At 38.2% G+C, this 26,953-nt stretch overlaps 2 long non-coding RNA genes across 6 annotated transcripts in view; one reads left to right on the top strand and one right to left on the bottom strand.

Annotated features, from left to right (window-relative positions):
* The window catches only part of LOC109452869 (uncharacterized), a 114,262-nt gene that overhangs the window by 32,515 nt on the left and 54,794 nt on the right, over positions 1-26,953 (bottom strand). For 2 of the 5 annotated variants that reach the window (XR_012493903.1, XR_012493900.1), the window contains exons 6-7: positions 10,855-11,047; positions 835-1,031 (exon numbers count right to left, since the gene is read on the bottom strand). This is a non-coding gene — a long non-coding RNA (uncharacterized LOC109452869). Of the gene's footprint in view, positions 1-834; positions 1,032-3,424; positions 3,513-10,854; positions 11,048-25,015; positions 25,281-26,953 lie in introns of those variants that run through there. The other 3 variants (XR_012493902.1, XR_012493901.1, XR_012493904.1) reach the window with 3 other exon arrangements.
* Positions 15,573-19,205, top strand: LOC141570071 (uncharacterized). The gene is made up of 3 exons (XR_012493905.1): positions 15,573-15,674; positions 17,603-17,727; positions 18,824-19,205. It is a non-coding gene; the product is annotated as an uncharacterized LOC141570071 (long non-coding RNA).

Here is a 26,953-nt window from a genome sequence, read left to right as displayed (position 1 = left end):
GGAGCCCAAAGGGGGAAAGAAAAAGTACGTTTTAAAGGAGCATAATTGAGGATGTCGCCCCTCTATACCAATGGCTCCCAAGGTGTGATCCTGGGCCAGCAGCAGCAGTATCACTGGGTACATTTTAGAAATTCGATATCTCTGGTCCCACCCCAGAGCTGCTGAATCAGAGACACTGAGGTTGGAGACCAGCAATCTGTTTTCTAACAAGTCCTGCCTTTTGAAGTTTGAGAATAATTGCTTTACGCTATGAAGATGGGGAGCTGGAGGAGTACACAGGGAACAGAAGAAGTGTGTGTTGGTATGTTTTCATCATTAAAAATGAGGATCATATTAGGTTAAAGCATGTGCAATTGCCAATAGTCAACCATATTTGGCCTATATGAAATGCAAAATACGATTCAATCTAAAATGTGTATTTTTAGGTATTATTAATGTGGAAAAGCTTTGCACAGAGCCTGGATAATAAAGTTCAGTGAACATTATTAGTGTCTCTGCCTTTTTTCTAATGCCCTAAATCATACCAATCAGAGCCTCTATTCTCAGAAAGAAGCTTTAAAGTGCCCGGCAAAGATCAATGGCAGGCAGCTCACCCCCATACTCACCAGAATGGACTGTGTTGTTCAATGAAAAGCATGTCACCAGCTCACCTTCCTTCTAAGAACTTAAGTAGTTGTCACTCTCCAATAAATAAAAACTCAGAAAAATACAACGCCTAGACATATCTCTGGGTTGAAATAACAACTAGATTTACTCTTATGTCCTGCTTCTTTCAGGTATGTGTTTATACCTAACCCTTCAAAATGTTCTTTCCTTCCAGCTTCTTATCTGCAGTTACATTCTTTTAAAATATGTGGCTTCTAGGAAGAGACGGAAATGAGCACAGGGCTCAAAAACAATTCTGAAGCAAGCCATGAACACAAAAAATAAGACTCTTGCCTGACGTCAGCGTGAATCAAGAGTGAGTCCCAGGTGTCTCTTGTCTTGCTGGATTTGTCTGTGGTGCAATAAGCCGTGTTATTGGAAACGGCCTAGAGAGAAAAGGAACACACCTTCTAACTAATCTATGTTAACTAGATGAGGAATATTGAATCCGGATGATTAAGCTAAAGTAACTTACTTCCATGGGAATGATAGCTTCCATGGGAAAAGGTGGGGATGAAGTTGGAGGAGGAAGAAAGGAGAGGAATGGGAAACGGAACACATTTTTTTCTTGGGGGGTATATGCCCTCTCCCCAAATTAATGTTAAAGTACATAAAAGATCAGAATTCTGTTTTATGTGTCTTTAGTGTTCCTCCCCACACGGGGGATGGAGGGACAATCAATAAATAGTCAATACTCATGAATGACTGCAGAGACAGAGAAAAGTTAGAGATCTATAGATTCCCATTTAGTAGGTGGCTGACAGGATATACACTTTATGACGTGTCTCAGTTAGTAAAGACTTGTTACAGACTGAAGGTTTGTGTACCCCCAAAACTCGTATGTTGAAACCCTAGTCCCCAACATGATGGTATTTGGTGATGAGGCTTTTGGGAGGTAAACAGGTCATAAGAATGGAGCCCTCATACATGGAATTAGTGTCCTTAGAGTAACCAGAGCTCTTCCTGTCTCTGTGTCATATAAGGGCACTACCAAAAGATGCTTGTCTCTAAACCAGAAAGAGAGCTTCACCCAAACCTGACCATACTGGAAATAGTCCAGATGCATAAGAAATCACATCTTATGTGGAATATTAGTGCCCTCCTTCTTTGTTGGCTCTTGCTGGCTTGTTTGGGGAAAATGAATCTGTCCTTCTCAGTTCATTCCCAGATCACACAGCTGATGGAGAATACCCTTCCAGGACAAAGATGAGGTTACTGTACACTTGGGGGGTTTGAGGCTATGTATTTTCTTCTGAATGACAATCTTTACCTTGCCTTCTAGTCCAAGCTGTTTGACCTCAATCTTTCAGATCCATTACCTGATAGCTAAGGGCAGGGCCACTTTGCCACCAAATTGGGGTGTGGTATGAGCACTGCAACTTACAAAGGAGCCTAACGATCCTGAGATAATTGGAAGTAGGTAAAGACAATATATTATATATTCTGTTCTTCCTTAATTATTCTTGTGTACTCTCTATTGCACAGGGAATTTTGTTTTGATGTTTATATACATCTGATCATAAGAGGAAAAAATAAAGCTACTTGTCATTTACTGTGAACCAAAGATACCATCATCTGGTCAGTGTTCTTTGTCATCTAAGTGTTAAAATTATATTCTAGTCTATTAGAATAAAAAGCAGACCTTTCTATTAACTATGAAAACCTAAAAATATTTAGTTTTTTAACCTGGACTTTCTGACCTAGTCAAATAAAATGTTAAAAAGAATGAAAAGGTGTTTAACTTAAAGTAATATAATATCAGCGTGATGCTTTACACACACACACACACACACACACACACACACACACACACAAAATCTTTATTTCTCCCAAGAGGACTCAGTGGCTTCTTTGCTTTATTTCACCTCACTCTTCACTCCCACATACAGGCTCCTACAGAATTGCTGGCCCAAAACGCAGCTAAAAGGATCTTGTCAGAGGTTCAAGAGAGCACCTTCTCTGCCAGCTGTCATTAGCACACAGTTCATTCTCTCTGCTTATGTCACATTCATTAACATATAAGTGTCCCAGCACTTCCCAAGTCCTCCCCCTGCATTAGTTTGCAAGGGCTTCCATTAAAAAGTACCAAAGACTGAGTGGCTTAAACAGTAATGTATTTCCTTACAGATCTGGAGGCTGGAAGTCCAAGATCAAGGTGTCAACATGATTAGTTTCTTCTGAGGGTACCCCTCCTTGCGTGTATCTTTATACAGTGTTCCTCTGTGTGTGTCTGTGTCCAAATTTCCTCCTCTTATAAGGACACTGGTCATATTGGATTAGGACACATCCTAATGACTTTATTTAATCTTAATCACCTCTTTAAAGACCTATCTCCAAATGCAGTCACTTTCTGAGGTTCTGGGGTTAGCATTTCAAGATATAAATTTGGGGGTGACACAAGTCAGCCCATAAAACTCCCTTACTGAAATAAGGAGGGAAAGTGGGAAGATGCAGAACACATCACTGATTTCCTTCAGTAAAGCTGACTGGGAAAAAGAACCGTTTCCCCCACTTGCTACAAGTAGGAGGCAGAAGTGATGTTCTAAAACTGTGAACAGCACAAAGGAGAGAAGGAAGAGTATGGGCCATTTACTCACTAGGTTCTAAAAGCACTGTACTGTGGCCCTGTGAACTTTCCAAGGGCCTATGAAAATGTTTAAAAATGTAATGGTTTCCAAATATGAAAAGAAAATGGCAAATTTCTGGTAAATAAATGCTTAAAAACCCATAAAACTTAACATTATGCCAACTAGTCAACCTCAATTCAACCCAACTGTCATAGGATTCATTTATTCATTCATTTATTCATTCATTCATTTATTCAGCATACATCCCATGTGTCAGGCACCGTTCCAAATGCTGGGGACCTAGAAATAAACACAAAAGACAAAAATTCCTATCATCCAAAAGCTTACATACTGGTGCATGAGAGGGAAACAGAAAATAAAATATGCAAATCCTATAATATATTAGAAGATAGTGAGTGCTATCGAGAAAAATAAAGCAGAGAAAAGTGAATAGAGAGAGCCAGGGAAAAAGGACTTGCATTCAAATAGATGTTTAGGGAAGGCCTGGCTGGGGAAAGCCTTCAAGGACATGAGGGAATTCACTGTGCAAATATTTGGGGTAAAAGAGTTCCAGGGAGGGGCCAACACAGAACCAACGTCCCTGAAGCAAGAGCAAGCCAGAAGTGCCTCAGAAGCATCTAGGAGAACAAGGAGGATCTAACATAATCTATAAAGGCAGGAGGCTGGAGGACATGAAATCATTATCTCACAGAGATATCTGCACCCCTATGTTCATTGCAGCATTATTCATAATAGCCAAGATATAGAAACAACCTATGTGTCCTTTGACAGATGAATGGGTAAAGAAAATGTGGTGTATATTATACACACACACATACAATGGAATATCATTCAGCCATAAAAAAAGGAGCAAGTCCTATCATTTGGGACAACATGTTTGAGGGCATTCTGCCAAGAGAAATATGTCAGACAGAGAAAGACAAACATTGTATGATAGCACTTCTACGTGGAATCTAGAAAAGCCAAACTCATGGAAACAGAGAACAGATTGGTGGCTGCTAGAGGTTGGGAGTCGAGGAGATGTTGGTCAAAAGTTACCAACTTCCAATTATAAGATCAGTAATTTCTGGGAATCTAGTGTACAGAGTGGTGATTATAATTAACAATCCTGTATTATATATTCAAAAGTAGCTAAGAGAGTAAATGTTCTCACCGCGCGCGTGCACACGGTGATTATGTGAGATGATGGAAGTGCTAACTAACTTTATTGTTATATTCATTTGCAATAGACATGTATAAAATCATCATGATGTTTATCTTAAACTTACACAATGTTATATGTGAATTAAATCTCAGCAAACCTGGAGAAAAAAGATACGAAGCACAGGAAATGAGGTTAGAGGGTGACAAGAGACCAGACAACATATGGCCTTTTAGAAAGTCTTTGCTGTTTAGTCCACATTATAGCAAGAACCACTGGAGGGTTCTGAGCAGAGGAGTGAGTGATATGTTCTAATTTAGGTTTTGAAAGGACCGTTCTATCAGCTCTGTTGAGAACAGACTGTAAACAATGTTTAACACAGATGATAATTTATTATGTTCAATATTATGTGCGCTAAATCCTTTAAAAGTAAACGTGCCTAATATCTATAAAGATCTTAACAGGGCAGAAGGATGAGGAAAGGCCAGTGTAGATCAGCAATTTTGGTTGGAACATAAGAATGAAAGGCTGCCAAGAGTTTGCTGATGCTGTAGAATAGAACACAAGATTTTAATAAATTGGCATTGATTAAGATCTTGGACAGTTTTGAAAGTTTGGGAGCAAAAGGAATAAAGGTTGACCCTGTATCAATAAGTAAAATACTCCTTAAGTTATGATGGACCATGGTTTTATAGTGTTCAATTATTAAATGTAACATAATCACCTCAAAATTAGTAGTTTAAATAATAACAAAATGTATTTTGCTTGTAAAGCTGCAATTTGGACAGGGCTCAGCAAGAACTGCTATTTCCACACAGTGTCAGCTGGGAAAATGTGAAGGCTAAGAGCTGGGCTCATCTGCAGGCTTCCTTCCTCAAGTGTCTGATGGTTGATACTGGAAGACGCAGATAGAGAGCTGGCACCACTGGGCTTCTAGGATAGTCTAATTTATAGTAAGAAACGTATATATTTGGTCTTCATCCTGTTCCTGGCACAGAACTCCTACAACCTTTGGAATTTCCTTTGTTGAGAGTAATAGAGGACGGGTCCTTCATTATGTTAATGAGGTGACTTTTGTAAAGCACCTAAGGATGGGGGTTGGTTGCTAAGGGAATCAACCTTGATTAGAGGGTGGGAACTTTCAGTCCTACCCTGGAGTTGCAGGGTGGGGAGATGGGCTGAAAATCAAGTTCAATCACCAATGGCCAGTGATCTAATCAGTCACGATGCCTATGAAATAAAGCTTCCATAAACACCCAAAGAACAAGGTTTGGAGAGCTACTGGGTTGGCGAACACGTGGAGATTTAGGAAAAGTGGAGTGCTCAAAGTACAAGAAAGCTCTGCACTTCTTCCCACACACCATGCCCTGTGCATCTCTTCCATCTGGCTGTCCCTGAGTTATACAGCCTTTTACAATAAACCGGTAATCTAGTAAGTAAAGTATTTCCCGGAATGTTGTGAGCTGCTCTAGCAAATCAAACCTTTGGAACCTTCAATCTATAGCCAGTCAGTCAAAAGCACAGGCGCCAACCTGGATTTGTAATTGGTATCTGAAGAAGGGGTAGTCATGTAGGACTGAACCCTTAACCTATGAAATCAGATGCTATCTCTGGTAGATAACTGTCAGAATTGAGTTAAATTGTAGCAAACCCAGATGTTACTGAATTGCTTGGTGACATGGAAAAAAAAATCCATATGTTAGATTTGGTTATCAGAATCTTAGCTTTCGTATGTCTATTGGACTCTCTACATGGTCTCTCCAGCATGGCAGTTTCAGGGTTGCCGGCTTCTTTCACATTAGCTTGGGACTCCTAAGGTGAATGACCTGAGAGATAGAGGGAGCCTGGCAGAAGCTGAATCATCATGTACGACCTCAGAAAGCATGCAGGCAGCATCACTCCTGCTACTTTCTATTTACTAGAATCTAGTCACTAAAGCCAGTCTATATTCAAGGGGAGGAGGATTAGACTTCACAGTGATGTAGGAAACATTTCAAATAATTTGTGGATATGCTTTAAAACCAGTACATGAAGGTTTTACTTATAGCTCTTTACATACCTAGGGGACACTTGCATTAGCCCCTGACCCTGATGCTGCCCGATCCTCTGAGCCTGGCCCTTTTCATAGGAGCTATAGCTCCTGCTAATCCTCTTTGCTGAGGAAGAGGCTCTGGGATAAAGCTCTGGGAGTGGGAACAGAGGAGGAGGTCCTGCTATTTGTGCCCACAGAGGACAAAAAGAGATAATGAGATGTCAAGAAACCATTTGCTGTTATTTGCAATGATGTAGAGGTGGTCTAATGGAGAAGATGAATAGAGAGTTTGGGTTGGCAATCAAGCAATATGTAACAGTACTGACTCCTGAGCAGCTCCACCTAGGTATCCAATCAACACCTTGGGCTCAACATACCCAAGTCTGAACTCAACCTTATACTTCCTCAGTTCAACCCACTTGTATTCCCTATTTTCTGTTCCCTATCCAGCACCCACTCCTATTGTTCAAATTAGAAATCTGGTAGTCAAGTGACACACTCTCCCTCTCTTCCATGACTTATATCCAATCAGCTAAAACTCCACCTCCTAAATATCTCCTGAATTCACCTCTTCCTCTCTGTCTCCATTGCTTCTACCGTAATTCAATCTTCAACATATCTCATTCATAGTGATTAATGAATTGGTTATTTTGCCTCTCCTCTTATCATTTCATCTTTTACCCAGTCAATTACTACTATGAGGTTGGTGCAAAAGTAATTGTGGTTTTTGCAATTATTTTCAATCTTTTAAACCGCAATTACTTTTACACCAACCTAATATCTTTCTAAACCAGAAATCTAATAAAGACATTGTCTTGGGTAAAACAATGTTTTCTCTTTAATTATTCTTATGGTTCCTCATTACTTACAGAATGAGGAATTCTAGTTTTCAGGAGGGCATAAAACTTCAGTTTTCATTTTTTATCGATTTGTGCACCCTACACTCCAATCTTCCCATCCTCCTAGCCTTTCTCCAAGCACACCACGTTCTTTCTTGACTCTGTAACTTTGGGCCTGTTGTTTCTTCCAGGAAAGCCCTTTACCCCTTGAATCATCAGTGCAAATCCTTCATCTTTCAAATCCAGCTTTGATGTTACCTTTGTTGTAACATCTTCACTCTAAGGCCATGTTAATTACTTTTCTGTGTTCATAGCTTCTTCTAAAATGGGGCATACCATATTAATTTATAATTAACAATTTCCAAATCACTACTACACAAAAAAAAAAAAAACTTGTAAGTTCTTTCTTAAGCATGAAAAATTATGATCTTGTCCATTTTCGTATTTCACCTGTATCTGGCACATAAAATACAGTCAACAAATACATATTAAACTAATGAATGAGTGAATTAGAATTCGTATTTTTTTAAGCTTGTACAACTCTGTACTTACTTAAGACATTCACTGATCTACGCCCAAATAATTACTTTCTTTATGTAGGAGGTATTTATGGTGCTGTTCCAGAGAATATTAGACCAAGCAAGTGATTCAGAAAGTACTTAATTCAGTTCTGTCAATTTTCAGATAAGGAAAGTAAAGCTCAAAGGAGAAGGAAAAGCACAATTTACTGATCCAGCCATCTTCACATATATATCACATTTAGTCTTCATGTCAAACATACACCTCAGGTGTTGTTAACTTTCAATTAAGAAAATACACTCCAGAGAAGTTGTTTAACTTCTTCCTCTGTCATACAGCCAACTGAGCTTCCCACCCTGGCTTACTCATTGCTCTTTCCAGTATAGCTCATTTATTACTAAGATATGATAAAGATCTACATTACTAAAACTACATTCAATTTTCTAATCCATTCTGATCTCATTTCTAATGTATTAGAAGGAAGGATTTGAGTAAAAGTATGATATCTGCACAGAAAAGGGACAAAGGAGTAAATCACAGGATAATAGAGAGGAGAAACCTTGGAATCAAGTGGGCATGAAATCAATCTCTAACTCTACATTTGATTTGGAGTATTACCATGAAGAAATTCCTAAAATTCAAAGAAGTGTACCTCAGAAGACTATGATGAATACGAATTGTAATTACTTTTATAAGTACCTAACACCTCCTATAGTGGTTACATAAACTCCAGTTTCCTCATTCTTTCTTAAAGTCTTAGAACATACAGCCTTAAGATATATCATATCTTATGAAACCAATAAGATAGATTAAAATATATTTTCTAAATAAGATAGATTAAATATGTATTTTCAGACTGATCTTTTATATAGGACTGGTTTTTTTAAAACTAATCAGAAAAAAACAAGCTTTTTCAAAGAAGATTGAACTATATAGCAATCATTTATAATAAAAGAGAGAAGAAGCAAAGCAAACTATCCTTGTTGGATCATTAGATTAAACATGGAAGGGCCAGATTTCAATAAGCTTAGGGCATCAAAGAAATCATAGTCCTCTGTGAGAAGAAATGAGAGAGAAATAAGATGGATGGATGGATGGATGGATGGATGGATGGATGGATGGACAGATGGATGGATATAGCACCAAATAACTGCCATAAGTAAATGATTCTGCTCAAGAAAAGACAACTTTGCTACCTAAGACTTGCCCCGAAAAGTAGGTCACAGGAAATGTGTAGCAGCCCTTCCACCCACAAAGATTCACAGAAAAGAGAAGTGGTCAATAACTTAGAAATTACCAATACTAGTAACGAGTATGGACAGAGTCCCTTATCTCCCTTGGTGTTAACCAAAAGAAGAAGAGATGAACATTCATAAACACCAAGGTTTAGTCACCAGGAAAGAAAGGTTTTTGCAGATCTGAGCAAAGGCATGGCCACTCAATAGAGTGGGTCAAAGAGAGAACCGCAACTCTGCGTGTTTCTCATTGAACCCTGATGGAAGGCACCAACTTGCATATGAGACATTTTGCTTTATTTTGCTATTTCTTGTTTTCTTTCCCTCATTTTTCTTTGTTCAACTTTCTCTCCTCATCTTTTTCCTCTTCATCTCTTTCATTGTTATTCCTTTCTCCCTCCTTTCTCTTTCCTCTTTTTAAAAAATTTCACCAGCAATGTTCCTTAGTTACCTGTCAATACCTGCCTTTAGAAGGGGCACCCCTATCTCCACATGATGTCAAAGATTAAAAAAAAAAAAACAACAACAACAAATGTAAGGTGGCTGGATGGCTCAGTTGTTTAGAGCACGAGCTCTGAACAACATGGTTGCTGGTTCCATTCCCACATGGGCCAGTGAGCTGCGCCCTCCACAAGTAGATTGAAGGACAACGACTTGGAGCTGATGGGCCCTGGAGAAACACACTGTGCCCTAAGATTCCCCAATACATTTTTTTAATTAAATAATAAAAATTAAAGAAATAAAATAAAATTAAAAAAAAAACTGCAACCAAATTTGTCTTCAAAACTGTATTTAAAAAAAAAAAAAACTACAAATGTGCCAAATAATGGGAAAAAAATTGCTGGTGAGTCCTGATTTCATAAATGGTGGAGAGTGAATCTTTTTCTTGGAAAAGAGGCACTCAGATCTTTCCTAGATCACCACCACCTGTGATGACCTTCAATTGATGAAAACAATGTTTTGTTACACTGGTTGGCTTCTCAAAAAATTTCCAAGTGCATTATGGGGAGCAATCTTGGGTTGAGTTTCTTTACCCTCAAAATAATGAGTAATTAACAATCATTCCTTTTCATTAACTGAATGGAAATTTTTATGTCTGAAGATGTTCAAGGAAAAGCAAACAACCACTAAAGAAATATGCTTTGAATGGAATCTTACTGTAGAGATTGCAATAAAGTATCCTTTAAGGCTCTTCTAAGTCTGAGACGGAATTGCCTCATGTAATGTACACCATAATGGTAGTAGAGAAGGTAATGTAACCCCAACTTAAACTGCTGAAACATAACGAGGGTATTTTTCCATTGGGCCCACATTCCAGATCTCCAGATACTTTGTCCTATGTTCTTTCTATTGCAAAAGAATAGTACCTTCATGCAATATTTTCCAATTACTGCAGAAAATATAAAAGAATAATGTCAAAGGAAACATGAACCAGGAGTGCAAATAGTAATCAAAGCTTTCCAGTCCAGTAGAGCCAAAGAATTTTACTGCAAGACATAGTGATCATTTACCCCAGTGAGGAGGAAAACTGTTGGGCTGAAACAAATGAAAGAGATTGAGAAATCCTCTGGTGAAATCGGTGACATTTCACCCTATCCAAAGATTAACTCAGTGAATGGTGTAACTGAAAGGATATGAATTTCAAACATGCCTTGCAAATCCTGCAACTCAATGTCTTTCAAAGAGATTACTGTTGATAGCATGAGGGTAAAACACGCTTTTGATTAACAGAAGAAAAGCTCATCTGGGAGATCCTCCTGATTAGATAGGCCATTCCATGTAAAATGTCACAGTGACAATCAGAAAAGGCATCCCTGAAATGCATAATGAAGGATTTTAAGAGAAATTGGTTTACCTCCAGATACTAGGGAATGATGAAATTTAGTCCTGTGTAAAAGAGCTCAGCCAGAAGAAATGATGGGGTGTCATTTGAGGGGTTCCAGAAAATTGAACAAAAGTGAAAATCAGACTGTGTTGCCGCTTCTTTCCATTTCCATCACCTCAGTGGCTCCTCATCCTCTTTCCAACTCCTCGCAGTCATGAATGACCTGGAACCCAGGACAGAAGAGGAAACAGAGTCATCGCCCCAAAGACTGTACCAATCAAGCCTGATTTGGTATTAATTTCAGTTCAATAAGGCATGTAATGGGAGGAAGGGGATAGATTTCCGTAACATATAAAAATCAGTAGTCATCACTTAAAATAGAAATGATTTTATCAGTAAAATTAGAAAGTACGTAATGTACATCAATGGGGGTGGGTAGGAGGTCAGACAAAGGCCAAAGGAAAGGAAGATTATAAAAAGAAAAAGAAAAATACCTAGTAATGAAAACATTAATAGTATATTATATTAAAATTCAAAGAAATAAATATTTTGGTTGCATTATAAATATGAATGATGAATATGAATGATATTTGATCAAGTGGAAAGATATAAAGGATGATACAAATATATGTTCTTTTCTGTATTGGAATTATAGGCAGTTTTCAAACTGAAAGTGGATAATGTTCCAAAGATAATTTGAAAGATATTTACTTGGAGTTTAGAATATATTTTCCCATAGATACATTGTTGAAAAGTCTAAATTAGGTTCCTAGGTTACCTGTGAATTTTATTTAAATCAAATGTGTAGCAAAATAATATTAATTTATATTTTTGAATCAGTAGAAAATAAAACTATTTCATTAGAACAAAAATGTGTTACCCGGAAATGAAAAAATTTAAAGAAATAATTGTATGGAGTGCCTGATAAAGGGCTTCTGGGAGATATCAAAGAATGTAGATATTATTTGTACCAGACTGTTGTTTAGGTCCACTTTCTTTCTTCCATAGCTATATCCTGTCCTTTAGTAATCGCATCCAGTTTCTGGCTTTAAATATCATCTATCTGCTGAGATTTCCCAAATTTTTAACTCTAACTCAGACATGTCTGTTAAAATACAGTCAAATATACCCAATGCCTTCTTGTCTGGTAAACACTGTAAACTTAACATGTCACGAACTGGATTTCTGATCACCCCACTACCCACCAAACCTGACCCACCTCCATCTTTCCCATCTCAGTTAATGGCAACTCTGTTTTTCCATCTCTCACTCCTCTGTCCTCTAATACCCTAAATCCAATCCCTTAGTACATCCTATCAGCAATACCTTTAATATACATTCGGAATCGTACTTCCATTTCTTATATTCTCTAGTTCAAAACGTCATCGGTTTTAGCTATATTATTGCAACTTCCATGGCCACCATGCCTTTTTAAAAAGTTCCCACCTCCCGTGCCACTCCTTGCATGTTCCATCTCTCTTTTTTTTTCTTTTTAATCATTATTTCCATCTAACATCCTATACATTTCACTTATTTGCTTACTCTCTGTCTCTTCCTTTCTAGAATGTAAGCTCCATGAGGGCAATGACTTTGCTCTGCAATACCTAGAACAATGCCAGGCATAGAATAGGCATTCGAATACTTGTTGAATAAATTGAATAAACAAATAAACTGAATAACTGAAAGAATAAATGCTTATTTTGCAAGTGCTCTATTGGCACTGTTCTTACTTTTAGCATCTGTCACAGAGGTACATTTTTTTTTCTACAAATGAAAGAAAAAAAGAAAAGGCAATAGCTCTCTATTTGGTCTCTCTGTCTCCAGTTTTGCCACTTTCCAATTAATCTTCCACCCAGCAGCAACAACGCTCTCTCTACAACTCAACCCTGCTGAACCTGCCTCTACAGAACTTCATGACTTGGAAGATTAAGGCCGTCCATTTAACCTGACTTATAAGACCTTTCATTGTCTGCCTCTTGTGTATCTTTCCAGCTTCATAGTCAGTGAATCATGTTTCTGCTAGGGAAGAACTGAGCCAATAAAGAGATTTCAAATCAGGGATGACTCCTTTGGACAATGGCCATTGATGCTGATTGTGGTTCCTTGGTCACTGTGAGAGCTGGCCACCTGCCATCCTTCTGTATCATGTGGTCCCTCAGTCATCATTCATCATGCAGAGTGCCTACTCCTTTTAAGATTACAGTGCAATTGCTTTACTACCCCTTTTATCTTGAATTAAATGTGAAAGAAAACTCCAGCATAAACGATGTGTTTGTTTTTTTTTAAGTGAAGCTATTCTATTTAAGATACTAGGGCTTTGAGGAGGTCACGCTCTGTCCCTGAGCACTCGGCTCCTTTATACCTGGTGTGCCCCCGGAGGCCTCTTTGAGCAACTACTGCCAGTGAGGCTCCAAAACAAGAATGGCAGCTTCACAATGCACCAACTCAGAAGAAGACATCCTTTCAGAACAACCATGTCTATTGATTATTTACAAAAATTGCATAAGTACTGAAATGCACTTTACTGTTCTCTCCTCCTCTGTTTAGTGTGTGACAAATAGCAACAGCTCCAAATGACAGGAAACAACAAAATGAGAAATATGTCAGCATCTGCATCGTGCAGGAGACAGAACATTATGCGGTTTTCACCTGATGATTGGCTCCCGGAGGAGTAATTAGGATTTGGCACACTTCTTACTGGCGCTACCTCAGCTTCTCTGCCAGAGGATTCTGAGAAAAGGTTTGTTGTTTCTGTTTCAAAATTGCATTTTAGGCCGACTCTTTAAACAGAGTGCATGTAGGGACAAATGGCATGAATGTTTAGCAAGTGGTGTTCGTCCTCCCATCCTGTCTCTGTGCCTCAGGTCCATGACAGATTTATTTTTCGGAAGTCTAACAAAAATTGACATTTAAAAAAATTGGAAGTGGAGTTTGTAACTGCCAGAAGATACAGGTTTTTTTATTTTCGGAGGCTATGGTTGTTCTTTGCCATGCCTTTTACGAATGGGTAGATTATTTTCAAATTGGGAAATAAAATCCTATCCAATTTTGAAGACCCAATTGGAGCCAAACAAAATTAACCTGAAGTATTAGTCCACTTGGAAGAAGGGCTATTGCCAATGCAAATCTAATCATGTCTCTGACTTGTAATGAAACACATATACAAATCAATGAATCACTCTGTTTTTTTTTAACACTTCTACAATGCTCTCCCATCCCCCAATTCCTTGCAACAAAACCAGCTCCCCAGAGGCCAAGGAGGTAGGTCTATTGGAACCAACTGGTTAGGCATTGTTGTCTGCAATATATCATGACTTTGGGAGAATTAAGAAAAAGGAGCAGTTAGAAAAATGATACTATTGTATTTAGCTTATTACAAGACAGAACTAATTGCAATAATGGTTTTGAATAGCCCTTCAATAAATCTGGGACTACTAAGGGATAAATCGTTACCTGTAGCTATACCACATGCCCCCTTCAATATATATATATATACACACAGCTAAAATGTATGCATACAAACACACACACACACACACACACACACACACCATACACATACCAGGCACACATACAAACATAGCACACACACATACATACCACCACACACATCAACAGACACCATACACATATACATTCCACATGCAAACACCCCCCACATGCATATCACAAATATCATGTATACATAACCCACATACATTCACACACACACCACCAGCATACACAGGCTATGTGTAAATACTACACACATACTATTTACAATTGAATACACGTACACATTATGCACACACCATATACATTATATTATACACACACCATACACATGATATTCCACATACCTGTGCTCACAGTGCACATGAATATACATTTGCAAACACATGCTACACACCACACACTACATACACACTACATATAAATTCACTAAACACATAAATGCACCACCTCAAATGCAATACATACCCTAAGTGCAAATACACCCACACCAAAAATATACACAAATAACACACATATGCACTCCCACAACACACATAAACAGTTCTGCATACTACATATCAGGTGTGGAATAATCCCAAAGCTCTATTTCTTTCTACCCCTCTACTACATTACGCGTGTTCTGGAAGCCATTTCTCATCACCCTACAGAATTATTATCCTACCTCCTAAGGTCAGGCTGATAATGTTAGTCTATTCCTAACAAAATGGACTGAATCTAGTATGGAACCATGCAATTTCAGAGTGATCTGGGAAAAGGACTCAAAGCCATTTTGATTATGAAATTTAAGGTCCCTTCTGGAGGAGGGAGGGCCTTGCAGACAGGTTAAGTTCCTGAGTTGCCCCATAAAAATACACCTTCCCAAGACTGTTGTGCAATGTGGAAGGAATTCAACAAGACAATCACGACTTTGTGCTGGTTGCATGTGCAAGACAAAGACAAAGGAAAACCTGAGAGAAAAAAATGCACAGAGCGGTAGGAAGGGTGGGAGGGGCAGAGAGAATTAGAAAGAGGAGTCATTTTAAACTAAAAGAATTGCAAGGGAAACACAAGACCCCACATATCTATATGGTACATCTAAAGGAAACAGGGAGAGGAAATGATGGGTTCAGGAAACCAGGATGTGAACAAGGCCAGATACCCCTGATAACACGTAGCCCCTTCTTTCTCCTGTACTCCTTAGCCAGCCCAAAATGACAAAGCCTCAGAAAATCAGGCCTTTTACGGGAGGAATTGAGAAGCCAATTACTAGATGTAGAATCAAATGCTGCCAGAGGTCATAGTGGAATATCACCTCCTTCTCCTTTGTCCAGGACAACAGATTCCACTCTTCCACAGGCCTCAGAAGTCCAGTCCCGGTAAGAGCCTTGAGAAGAGGGGATGGGTAGTGCCAAGATTGCCAGGAAGACGAGCTGCGTGCCAAGGCCCCGGAGCACCACCCTAGCAGTGGGATTCTGGGATTTGAGTGCCTTTCCCAGCTCTGCAGATCGTCTGGCCTTTAATGCTTTGATATCACAGAAGAAGAAGGCTTGTTTTTAATTCCGGTATAGCCAGTGCTCTTCACATGTACATTTTCCACATCCTCACGTAAATAAGGAGAGATTGTGATGATAATTCCATGTTTATGTCTTTAGAACAGAGGCTCTGTTTTTCCAGGAGCCAGGAAAAAAAACTACCATAGAGGAAACACAATTTATAAATGATTAAAATGCGTGCACACACACACATGCAGAGATGCAGAGAGCACACTCAGCTCTGTGGTCATGCAGCCATGTCCATGAACAAGAGAACTGAAAACCAGGAAGGTGAATTCACCTTTGGAACTGATAAGAGTCATTGTTTAGCTTTCCTTTATTCTTTGTTTTGATCTAAGGCTGCCTCTCCTATCACTTTCTCCCTTGACACAGCCTCTCATTGTCAGCATAGAGACTGAAGAAAATTGTTCATTTCATGTAAGAGCAATATGCTCCCCTCCTTTTGTCTTTTTCAGGAAATCAGTAGCTCATGTTCCATTACCTGGAGTGCTTTGCCTTATCTCATTCCTATAAGTGAAATGGGAATTTCAAGGCCGTAATTTAAAATTATTCTATCCAATTCATCCTAAACGGATTCTGTTCTCACTGCAACCTTTATCTCCAGACCTTAGTAAAGATTACATTCAGACTCACCCACAGGCCCACAATTGTCCTCTCTTTGGAGCTGAGGTCTTTAGAAACATAATGAAATGTGACAGCCTTTTGAACTGGGCTCTAGAAATTGTCTCTTTTATGGCCAAGTGGATTGCTTGCCATTTTAGAAGCCAGTCTCTACATTGTTTTATAATTTATCTTATAGAAGGACCTGGGAAACTCTGGGTTTTCTAAACAGACAATACTTTCTCATTATTCCAGAACAGATTCTCAGAGATTTGTTGCTTTTTCTAAAATATATTTGAAACTTGAGGTCTAAAAATAACATCTAGTCATCAGATGGAAGCTTCAATTTATTCCTTTCTCAAACAAGTACCAAGAGTGAGGATGAATACTAACGATTCAGGCTAATGTGACCAATTTTCACTGTGTGCAATTCTGCTGCAAGAGAAAATTCATAGAGCTAAAAGCTGGGTGACATTTTTCCAGGCTGCACCAGTTCCTTCAATTCAGTTTTTGACAACTAGCATCTCTTCTGATTGGTTGGAATCTATGCTATCTATGCCATTGGTGAAGTAGTTTACCATCTAGTCCAATTCCTTATTTTAAAAATAAGTCAGATCTCAAAGATGCAAAATGATTTCCCCAGTCACATAGAGAGTAGATAGCCAAGACTCTTTTATGTCATTTGAATTCCACTTTAATACCCTTTTTACCAACTTGCACGGTCATCCAAATATGTATAATCACGAACTGTGTTCTAACAAGACTCCACTGTTTCAATAACTGAAAGCAGCCTTACAATTCAATACACTAGCTCAATTATTCTATAGTATATAATAGTAGGCTAAAAATACATAGATTGTTATAGCCTATAATACACACAAATATCTCTTCTCTGACCAAACATCATAGAAACCAAGCTCAGAAGGGTTCATCCAGGAGCAGCAGAAAGAAAATGAAATTTACCAGGTTCTCTGGATTCTAGTCCTGAGTGTCACCAATAATTTTGTGACTTTGGGTAAGTCCTTAGTTTTCACAATTAAAATTGGGAAGTCTAAAAGATAAGGGCTTCAGTTGAGATTCTCAGGTGAATGGTTGGACTAGATGACAATTGAGATCGCTGAGATTCTTTTATTTCCTGATCTGTTTACCAGGAAATTAGTTTAATACACTCCCCTTACTGGCCCTTTCAAGAAGCTTCACTTCCAGCACCGATGGCCACAGCAGAGTCTACCCATGAAGCAGCTCTGATGTGGAGAAAACAAACCCACAATTTCAGGTAAGCCATTGTTAGCCATCCACCAATATCCATTTGCTTCTTCCTGCTATTAAAATCCCCCGCCCAGATTTTCACTGGGTTCAAAACCCTCTAACTATACATGACAATTCCTTGCCTCCCTTGCAACGAGGCTCTGTGACTAAGTTCTGACTAATAACATGTGAGCCAAAAGTGGTGTGTATAACTTCCAGGTTTTACCCTTAACTAGGAGGGATGTGCCCCCTACTTCCTCTTTTCCCCTTCCCACTGTCTGGGGCAGAGATGCTGTAGCCAGCCCGCGTTGGGCACAGAGATGGAAGCTGTGTGTTAAATATAACAGAATTGATATACCAGCCCTGCGTTGCCCGCTTCTAGGCAGGCACATAAGTGAAAAATAAACTCTCACTGCATTGTGAGTATATTTGTCTTAACAGCCTAGATGGTACAACAATCAGTAAATGCTGCCATGGGATAAACTGAGGAATCTGAGCAGTAAGCCTCCGCCTTGGATTCTATTCAGTAGAGACCTAGCCCACACTTTAAGGCCCTATTTACAAAGAAATAGTTTTAATTATAAACGAAGACATCTCAAGTTTCATAGTTCATAAGAAGACATGCTGATGATTAAGACCAATGATGCTTTTAATCCAACACATCCTGTAAGATAGGCTTTGCATATTGTAGTCAAATATACTTTTTTAAATTCTACCTTCAATAAATAGTCTTACATTACAGAATCATAGTACAAACTATAAATATAGTATGAAGTATAACCACTAGAGCCACCGGTAACAAAGTAATCAGTATTGGGTTGTAACAGCCACCAGATTGTCTTTAGAAAAGTGTTTCTAAAAATAAAAGATCTCTGTGAATCCTGAAATCTCAAGAATCCAAAGACAAGAGGTTATTAACCTTTCACTTTACTGGTCAGTTTATTGCCACATCTCTTCTTTAACACCAAGCCAATTCATACATGATGTCTGAATATGTAACACCAAGACCTAATATTTAACCAGCATCTAGCTTGAGAATACAGAATAAGCTACAATTTGGTCATGTTAATTGTGCTAGATACTGCAGACTGATTCACTCAACAACCATTCCAATCTCCTTCTAGCACGCCTTCTCGTAGAAGAAAGGCTGGAAAGCTAAAACTCCCATTCCACAGAGGGATCTGCATTGGACCCAGTTTCTTCTAAGCCCTCTCACATTCTGTAAGCTACCTGATACCTTACGTTAAATCTCTTTCTGTTTACACCGGCTAATCTCAATTCTATTTCTGCAACTAAGAATCCTGACTGCGACAATGATATTTAACTCTTTGACTCTTTAAGGACTGAAGACATGAGGACATTCATAAAACATATTTTTATGGTTACTGTCTTATAATTGGCACTTTTAACATTAATTATTTTGTTAATGGAAAGAGAAAGAAGCACCAGTCAGGTGGCTAGGTCTTGGGAAGTGTGAGCGCTAATAAGAAGTGTTAAACAGCTATCTTCCTATTCCATCCTGACTCACAAGCCATCTGCAAAGACACATAGTCATTTTCACACTGGTCTCAATGTGGAAGCCAGTGCCAGGAGACTAGAGTGCAACTGAGCTTTGGATGGGTATTTGACAATGTATTCTACTTCTTGAGGCTAAAGCAATTAGTAACAGGAGCCACAGTCATCAACACTGTTGATAGAGGAGTTGTTAAGCCTGCTTCACCTAGTGTGCAGTTTTACAAGTGGATCCCCGACCATCAGCATCTCCTGGAAACTTCTTAGAAATACAAATTTTCACACACATACTCAAACACCAGAGCTAGTGAATCAGAAACTCAGGGCTGGACTCCAGGATCTGTTTTATCAAATTTCCCCAGGTGGGGCAGCTGGATGTCTCAGTTGGTTGGAGTGTGAGCTCTTAATAACGATGTTGCCGGTTGGATTCCTGCATGGGATGGTGGGCTGCACCTCACCCCCACCCTGCAACTAAAATGAAAACAGCAACTGGACTTGGAGCTGAGCTGCGCCCTCCACAACTAGATTGAAGGACAACAACTTGACTTGGAGCTGATGGGTCCTGGAAAAAAAACAACACACTGTTACCCAATAAAAAAAAATTTTTTTTTTCCAAAGTTCCCCAGGTAATTCTGATGCATGCTCAGGTTTAAGGAGCAGTGGTAAAGTTGTTCGACACTGGATGAAGTTAAATGGAGTTTAAGAAAAGTAGTTAGGGTAAGAAGAGAAAAGACAATTAAAGAAACAGGTCTTTGATTTAAAAGGAAATGCATGTTAGAAATACAATATAAATGTAAATCTTTTCCCATAAACAATGGGAAAAGCATTAGTAGAAAGAGCATTGTGCAGTGAATCTAAATCATTGGATTTGAATTTTGAATTCTTAACTAATAATTAAGTAACTTTGAACTCATCACTTGACTTTTCTGGGATTCCATTTCCTCACTTGTAAATTGAAGAAATGGGATAAGTTGTTCTCCATCACTCACGATTCTGTTTTCTATCAGTTCTGGGCTGTTATCCTTATTAGCTTCCTATTGCTTCCTGAGTATCATGTCCGTTCTGGTATCAACCTGATGATACAAATTTCCCAACATTCTACTTCTCCATTTAGGAGCAGTAACTGGAGGAAAATTACCAAAAGACACATGTCATTCTCTACCCCAAGTCAATACTCCAGCTTAACTCAGAAGAAGTAAATTCCACTGAATATCTGAAAGACCAATGTAACATTTAAAATGTATTGGGAATTTACCAATATACTAGAAATATGTACAAATTAGTGTATGTGTCTTTTATATTATCAATGATTTTAATCACATGTGAAACTTGAATGTTAAGAACAAGATTTTCACAATTTAAGATACTGTGTGTGTGTGTGTGTGTGTGTGTGTGTGTGTGAGAGAGAGAGAGAGAGACAGAGAGAGAGAGTGTATTAAATGCTTTAATCTACTTCCAAAACTTAAGAGTTGAGATTTACTGGCATTCAGCCAAGACTCAGGCAGGTAGTAATTATACTTGGGAAAAGCACAAAATTACATCCCTTAACAATCTGAAAACATTGCAACATTGACAGGAGATTATGAGCACTCTGTGAACTGGGGACTATAGAGAAAAAAAGTCATGTGTGTAACTGAAGTTTGTACATATGGAGGAAGGGATGCCTTGTCCTACTTACAAAGCAGCAGGGACCAAGAGCTAATCAGTTAATAAATTTGCTGAAGATGGAAATGCAAACACATTGCAAAGCTATAAAATAATAAATTAATAAATTAGCATTCCACAGGAAGGCACAGCAAAAATACGTCCCTTAAGGCTGAGACTATATCTTTCTTCCCACCATCTATCTTGGCAGATAGTAGGTACTTAGAAAATATTTGAGACTGAATGAACGGATAAAAATTGAGACTGAGACTATTTAATTCTTTGTATATACACGTGGTCCCAAAGAAACACATATTTTTGCCATGTATTTCAAGCAGGAATAAGTTACTTTACTTTTAATGACCCTAAAATATAGTATCCACTTTCAAATTTTTGCAGAGCCAATGGAGAGGAGTAGAAATTTCACGCAAGTTTTATTATGTTGAACCTTGTGAAATTATAGTCACTGCTTTGGGCCTATAAATTCTAATGGTCCAACATAATTTTTCTTTTTTAATCTAGGACACATCATGTACATTTAAAAAACTGACTAGCACTATCTTTGTAAACACTGAATCACAAAGAGTTAATCCTGGCATTCGAAGGGATGAAGAAAGTATATGTTTTGAAGCCCCTCCTCCTTCAAACATGTGACTACCAATTATATACAGGAATGATTTCAGAGAATAAGTCTTTTTAAAAAATAAATGAGATATAGTGTTGTTCTGGAGCTATTAGAAGAAAACACTTAGAAAAGGGTCTTAAAGATAGAAGGTTTTAAAATGAGATGGTGGTGATGGTTGCACAACTCAGGGATGTACTAAAAACCACTAAACTGTACACTTTAAAAATGTGAATTTTATGGTATGCTATGTGGGGACAGAGCCCCAGAAAGTAGTTTACAGGCTCTCGGCCTCACGTGGAAAGGTTCTGGCTCGGGTAGTAGATGGCTGTCAGCTGTGGCTGAATGGCCGTTGGATGTGGCCAGTTGGCCAATTGGCCACTAATATAACTGCTGCGGCTACGGAGGAGAGCCGAGGAGAGTGGAGGAGAGTTGTCGTCGGTCGGTTGGCAGAAAAATGGACAGCAGGTCTCACGTCCGGTGAACCCAGCCGCCAGTGAGACCATAGTGGTATGACTCCCCTACCTATGGTTCCGTGGGTGTTCCTTTTTGGCCTCACCATATCCTGCGTTCTTGTGTGGGGAGCGGGGGCAGAGACCCCGCAGGCCGTCCCGCATGACAAATGGCGCAGCAAGCAGGGTCCCCCGCACGACAGCTATATCTATTATATCTCAACAACAATTTCTTTAAAAAAAAATAGAAGAGATTAGAGCTACAGAGACTGGAAATACAAATACACTATGGCTCCAAGATGGCGGAGGAGGAGCACATCACTGCCAGCCCCCAGACATCTGCCTGGTTGCTAGCCACCCTTCACAGTATCAGCTTCAGGAAGGTTGCATGTCACAGCTCACACTCTTGCCAAGTCATGAAAGTAAATATGTATGCAGTATTAATAGCCTTGGGTATTTTCAGCACTATACTTGAATTCTGGAAAGGGATCCCCTGAACATTCCTAAATTGAAACATGGTGAGAACTGTCATCTTTGCAAAACGCCATTTGAGTCTTTGTGGGGAGGATCTTTCTCAAATCTACTTTGTCCAGTCAAGTTCACATGGCTGGTTCTAGGACATAGAATACATGGAGAGAGTTACCCCTAAGCCATGATTCTTAACCTCGGGGAGCAAGAGGTCAGACATCCCAGATGAAAGGCCAGAACACTTAGAAAAATGTGCATATGCACAGATTCAACTTTACATACGACGTCAAGGACCTTTGGATCCCTTCCACAGACCCCTGTTAGGAAACTCTGGTCTATATTCTGTATAATATGTCCCCATTATATTCTATCAGAGTATTTTAGTAAAATTGAACATTGAAAACTAAACACTAGCATCTTAGAAAGTCTCTGACATGCCCATTCCTTTTCTTTACTATCACAACTACATTAATTTCTTTAATTTCTTGCCTAGAACCTACAGAGGCTTTTAATGACACTGGACAATGGGAGAAAAAACCCGGTAGACTGAAATCATAATAATTTATGTTTTAATTGCCTTTGGCTTCTCTCTGTTTTTTATTTTCCACTTCTAATCACATATGAAGTTCAAACAATTAAGTTTGCGAACTTGTTGAAATGATGTTGCTAAGTTTTTTTTATATCAGAGGGATTATTCATTATGTATTTGTACCACCTGGATGAACAGCTAACCAAGTTGACTATTTGGAAGTGCTGAAAAGGCTGAGTGAAAAAGACCAAAATGACAGGAACTTTTCGCCAACAGTTCATGGCTCTTGCATCATGACAATGCACCAGCTCACATGGCACTGTCTGTGAGGGAGTTTGTAGCCAGTAAACAAATAATTGCATTGGAACACCCTCCCTACTCACCTGATCTAGCCCCCAATGACTTCTTTCTTTACCCAGAAATAAAGGAAATATTGAAAGGAAGACATTTTGATAACATTCAGGACATCGAGGGTAATATGACGACAGCTCTGATGGCCACTCCACAAAAAAGAGTTCCAAACACACATATTCACATTCATAAACCATAAAAGGAGAAAATGTTTCAAATAGAGAAGTGTTCTATGTTCCACCATCTGACTTGCCTGTACTGAAAAACTGATGGCCTTATGAATGCTGCACTGAAATAGCAAAATTAGACGGTGGGGATGGAGGTGCGGGGGGGGGGGGGGAGAGGGGGAGGGGGAGGGGAGTGGTTAACATACCAACAATCACCAATAAGCATTTATTTCCTATTACTCTGCATAACTCCCTGCTATACAATATGTACCTTAAAAATGAAGCAGTCATGGGCTTTCTACATAAGTTGCTTACAATCCAACTGATGAGAGAAAAGGTTGCTTTTTTTTCCCTACTTGAAGTTCCAACAGAAAGTGTCAAAGGAGAAATCTGTTCTTGCAAGATTCTCAACCAGAAACAGAAACATTTCCATCAAAAATACAGAAAATAGGACTGTTCTCCTGAGATTTCTAACCTAATTAGTGAGATGAAAACATCTTTCAGATATTCCTTTGCTCATGTGTTTGGAGATGATAAAGAAAAAAGCATTGAATGTATTTCTCCTTTGCTATCTGTGGAACGCAGGCTGTGTCATTTGAGGTAAAAGGAGGCTGACAAAAAATGAATTTGCAGGTCATTTAGAAAGAGAGCAGGGCTGGAATGAAAATAAAAGAGCCTGGACTGATTTTCAGAGATTCCCAACCAATTCTCGTGGAAGTTATATTAACATCTAACGGTTTTTATCCCTAAACCAAGTTGCAGTAAGACTCAGTAGTTGTGAGAATGAATGAAGTTAGTTGCATCAAACAGGATTTTATTGAAATGTGTTTTTGTGTGATAGCAATTCAGTCCTGAAACACAGTCAATCAGTGATGTCACGCTAAGGAGTGGCCCGTTGAGTCCAGTGCCAGACCCACGATAGCATATTAGGCATGATATAATTGCATGCCATGGAGAGAGAGAGAGAGAGAGAGAGAGAGAGAGAGAGAGAGAGAGGTGTTACTTTGCAGCATAAAACATGCATACAGAAAATTACTTAAAATACACATGTACTCATTGATAATTATTTAAACAAATACTCCAATCCAAGTCAATAAACAGAATATCAACAGCACCCCAGAAGTCCTTTATTGTATATGTCCCCCAGAGATAACCACTATCTTTACTTGTGTTAATCATTTTCTTGCTTTTCTTTTTAGTGCTACTTCTTATTATGCATTCTTAAACAACAGAGTTTGGTTTTGTCTGTTTTTTTTAATTTTACAGGTACAAAATCATAACATAGGCGTTTTCTTTTTGTTTTTTTATGCCATGATTCCTTTATTAACCTTAAAATCGTGACAGTTTCCATGGTGTTATCTTTAACTGTCCCATGTTCATTTACATTACTGTTTAGTAATCCAATTTATTTTTCCATTATCCTGTGGCTGATATGCAAGCATTTCTTTAGGGTATATTCCTGGAATTGCTGGGTCATATGATTATATATATATATATATATATATATATATCTTCAGCTTTCCTCAATAATACCAAGCTTTCTTTCAATGTGATTTTACATCCTAATTTTAGTCAATCTGGTCAGTGTGTCATTGTCATATCAATTTTCATTTTTCTAATTGCTGATAAAGTTCAACCCTTTTTTTCTGTGTCTACTGACCTCCATTATTTTTAATTTAATAATCAACATCTCGTTAACTTGGATATTTTTGTATGCCATATTCATATGCAGCAAGGAGCCTGGCCATTTTCCAGTCAATTTGGAATGATTTCACTGTTGTGATTCTAAAACTACGTATCAACTGTGCTTCAGTTCTCCTCAGTCAATGGAACAGCCTGCAAAGGACGGAATTTTTGTTGTTACATATACTGCTTGTTATTATGAAAAATGTTTCTTTAATCCCAGCCTATATCTAGTCCTTAAGCTAATCATGGCGAAGTTGTACAAAGATAAAAGATGAAACTTGAACTCTTTCTGCCACAAAAAGAAACCTGTTTAGTACAGACACTGAGGACTTAAGATCCATCAATACAGAGCACATGATAGTAGCTGATTGAATTGGTTTCTATTTCTGAGTGGCATTACAGACTTTGCTCTTTAGGGTAAAACAAGGATTCTCTCTTCTAACTAGTAGAGCCCTAGCATTTCAGAGTAAGAAAGATGTAATATGCTATTATGTTTCTAATAGAGGCGTGCATAGACTATTTACCTCATGTGCCCCAAATGATCAAGGGCAAGCTACCATCTCACTGATAAAGAACATTTTCTGAAAGAGTCTCTATTTTGGAGAAATGCGGCCTGCTCTGCATAAGCCAGGGTGTGCAGAACAGCCTCCCTGTGCCGGGTGTTAATCTTTTAATCCTCTTAAATCATTTGCTTTATTCTCCTAACCTACCTGTTTTCATTGTCTTTGTATTATAAATCAAAAAGAAAATCTTTTGAGCAAGTGCAAGAAAATATTTTTATAAAGGACATTTTAAACTGCTAGTTTGGGTCAATATAAACTTAAATGAAACTGTTTTTATTTCTCAAATTCCATGAATATATATCCATTTTCTAGTTTTTACTCTATTATGAAAAATGCTTCTAAAGTACATAACTGCAGAGGATACATATAAATGGAAACATATTCAAAAATGCAAAATTATACAAACAGTAAAGAAACTGTTCAAAGGCATTCATTTTCCCGGGGATTTTTGTTTATTTTGCTTTTTTTCCATCCTTTTCAAAGTGAATACAAGACTTATCAGGGAGCACTAAATTTAGTATATGAAAAAAAAAAATAACTTGTGTGAAATGTGATGTAAAAACAGCTCACCAGTTGTAATTCAGATGAAAAATAAAGCCAATTGTTTAGCCAAATTGAATAAAATAAATTCAGTCTGAACAGTTGCTTCATCTAGCCATCATCTTGATGTTTTTACGAAGCATATTTAGAGAAGTAGAATTGCTTCAGGTATGTTAACACATTTACTCTTTGTCAGAAGTGACAGATCAGGGCAGTTTTCCTAAATGAGTAAGTGCTCTGAGATTTCTAGCGAACATTTCTGACAAGGAAAGTTTTACTCAATTTTACATCACGATATATTAAAATGTTCTCTTTCTATTGAAACGTGTTTTACATTTATATGAGACATTTCATCCAATATAATATCGTACTAAGTAGCACAGTGGTAAGTATTTAGTAAACATTCAAATGTTTGTTGAATAAATCAATGGAACTTTTTTATGGCCCACAATTTACTCCATTTTGAAAGCTTAGTTTGAAAGGTATGGTATACTCATTGTTTTTAAATAAAGGCACATAAAATTTCCAATTTAGTCATGTCATAGCTTTGCAACCAAAATACTCTAGCCAGCATAAGCTTCAACAAACCAGTCAGTTATTTTAAATTATGAAAACAAATACTGCAACCTTGCCTCTCTAATATATCCCAGGGGAAAAAAACATATCTTTATAACATTAAAGGATAACTTAGCCCCTTTCTCCATATCCAACATGATATAA

This window comes from Rhinolophus sinicus, linkage group LG02 (assembly GCF_036562045.2).
Source record: "Rhinolophus sinicus isolate RSC01 linkage group LG02, ASM3656204v1, whole genome shotgun sequence".
Classification (NCBI taxonomy): domain Eukaryota; kingdom Metazoa; phylum Chordata; class Mammalia; order Chiroptera; family Rhinolophidae; genus Rhinolophus; species Rhinolophus sinicus.
Note: the sequence above shows the minus strand (reverse complement) of the source record. Positions and strands in the feature narration are given on the sequence as shown.